Source organism: Teleopsis dalmanni, chromosome 2 (assembly GCF_002237135.1).
Source record: "Teleopsis dalmanni isolate 2A chromosome 2, ASM223713v2, whole genome shotgun sequence".
Taxonomy (NCBI): Eukaryota; Metazoa; Arthropoda; class Insecta; order Diptera; family Diopsidae; genus Teleopsis; species Teleopsis dalmanni.
In genome coordinates, this window is record NC_051847.1 from 21,121,154 (window position 1) to 21,124,307 (window position 3,154).

Genomic DNA, 3,154 nt, shown 5'->3' on the forward strand with positions numbered 1-3,154 from the left:
AAAAACTTTTGTACAAGAAATCCAATCTGTATTAAATGCTCCGAGGGACATAAAACAAGCGATTGTCCGATGAAAGGGAACTATACAGCAAATTACAAAGGTTGTATAATATATAAGACTCTTCAAATCAAACGATTCCCAACTCCACGCGCAAAACAACATGTAACAACAACTCGAAATAACGAAACGTCCAACCCAGCTCAAGCTACTGTGAACCTAATAACTATCACCCAACAAACCAAACCAGCTAAAACATACTCCGAAATATTAACATCGCATCCAATTCAACCCATTGCAATAAGCAATAAATCAAACAACTCCGAATTCGCCGAACTCCAAAAAATGATGAAACAGCTAATGACGCAAGCTGCTAACGTTATACATATTTTAACCATCTTAATCACCAAACTCGATGGGCAGAAATAAATTAAAAATTTTAGCTTGGAATGCAAACGGTATCAGCAAACAACTACTAGAACTGAGAACATAATTAAAACTCAACGCAATTGATGTACTATTGGTATCAGAGACTCATTTTACAGACAAAAGCTTCATCAATATTTTTAACTATGCTATATATTATACAAATCATCCTAACAACAAGGCCCATGGCGGAACAGGAGTAATTAGTAAGCAAAATATACAATGCTTAATAGCCACTTTACTCTAAACAGACCAAATTCAAGCTACAAATGTCCACATTCAAGATACAAAAGACTAGTTAGCAGTATCAGCTGTATACTGCCCTCCAAAATACAATAACTCGAAAAATGGATAATTGAACTACCTTAATACTCTTGGCAATCGATACATTGCTGGTGCAGATTAAATTGCAAAAAATACTTTGTAGGACTCAAGAATTACAAACAGTAAAGGGAAAATTTACATAATGCTATTATTGACAAAAAACGAGACATTTTAAGCACAGATGAGTCTACGTACTACCCTACAGATATGAACAAAATACCAGACGTGATTGAATTTTTCGTGACCAAAAATATAAGCAATCGATTTCTTACAGTAAATACACTTACTGATCTCTAATCGGATCACTCACCAATTATGCTATCATATAAAAGCGAGCTAAAACCACACACTCCAAGAACAAAACTAATCTATAATTGCAAAACATCCTGGGACACATTTAGAGAGCTTCTTAATACTGACCTGATTATAAATGTTTCTTTAAAATTTGAAGACGAAATCGAAAGCGCGATGGTATATTTAAACGAAATTATCGCTTTTGCAGTGACAAATTCTACTCCAGTTCTTAAACAAAACGATAATGAAAATAAAATATGTCCGGCCGTTAACCGCAAGTTAATTGACAAAAGAAAACTGAGAACACAGTGGCAAATAAATCGGTTCCACGATGTTCAAACATGAACACATTTTATAGTTTATTTTCAAGATTTATTATTATTTTAGAAGATAAGTTTTTAATCTGTATATGTAAGCAAAAATGTTATCCACTAAATACTATTTGTAAAGGACTGTATTAATTATTTGAATATTCCAAAAAATTTCTATTGTTTACTTAAATGCTTTAAAGATAAAATTTTATTGTTTTTCAATGTTTAATGATTATAGCACAAGCTGTGCACAAATGTAAAATGATAACGCGCATGTGTATCAATAACAAAGATTGTAACCTTTTTTATCTTAGACACACATGCGCCTAAGTATACAGTCCACTAGCTAATATACACTCCACAACGTTGCGATAACAAATTTAACACTTAGTTTTATGATAAAATAATTGTATAAATACATGTACTAGAAATGAAATAAAGATAGTAGTTTAAAATTACTCAAAGTGTGTGTACTTTAATTTGTTAAATGTACATTTTGGTCCTTCGAGACATAAAGTGAAATTGAGTACAGTGCGATACAAGCGTGGACCGAGGCTAAAACATCGGTGCCATAAACTAAATATATAGTACAGTACGATACAAGCGTGGACCGAGGCTTAAACATGGGTGCCATAAACTAAATATATAGTGCAGTGCTAAAAGATACAAGCGTGGACCGAGGCTTAAACATCGGTGCCAAAAATTTAAATATAGTGCAAAAAGCATTGATCGAGATTTAAATATCGGTACGGTAAAAAGAAAATGGATCCATCAAAATTATTAGCTCTGCTAAAACAGCAAAGAGCAATATATGACGATGTTAAGAATATCGATAAGAATAGCAGCAAACGTGAGTTGCGTGCGAATACAATAAAAGAACGTTTAGATAAAGTACAAGGATTATGGAATCAATTTAAAGATAATCACGAGAAAATACTCTTAACGGAGAATAAGGAAGACAAATATTTTAATGAGGACTTTTACACTACAGTGCATCAAAAAGTGATTCAGGTGAAAACAATGCTCGAAGAAATAGTTGAAAGCAAAGATAGAAATGCAAAATCTGTTGAAAGCAAAAGTGTAGACGAGAAAATAACGGAAAGTCAAATTGAGAAAAATAAAATCAACAATCTAGTAGAGCAATATAACAATAACATCGCAAGGTTAAGACAGATGTTAGAAAATCTTGACCATTATGATACTGTCACGCGATTGGAACAACTTAATGGAATCTGGAAAAGAAAGTTCGAAGACATTAGAAGTATCTATAAGAAGCTGGTTATTGAAATGAAGTAGACATTATGAATGATTATGATGAGATTGAAGACCAATACGATAAGGCGTTAGATGAATTAGCCAATAAAATGGAAAAATTACGTGAGGGGAACAACGTTAAGCTTGACTGCATTAGAATCCCAAATTTCAACGGTAATATTGAAGAATGGTCGTCTTTTCATGATCTATATAAAAGGCTTATCCATGAGGATGGAAAAATTTCGAATGTTGAGAAAATGTATCGACTCAAAACATTAGTAAAAGGAGAAGCAAGCAAGCTGATACAACATCTACCAGTGTCGGAATTGAATTATGATGTAGCTTGGGAGATTTTGTCGCAAAGGTACGAAAATGAAAGAATGTTGTTTACAATATTGGTCGATAAATTGCTCGATCAACCATCTTTATATAATGATTCAGCGTCAAGTTTGAAAAAGTTGCTTGACACATCGATAGAATGTATCCAGGGGCTGAAACGAATGAAGCAGATCCAATAATAGCAAGGATTATAATCAGGAAGTTGGATA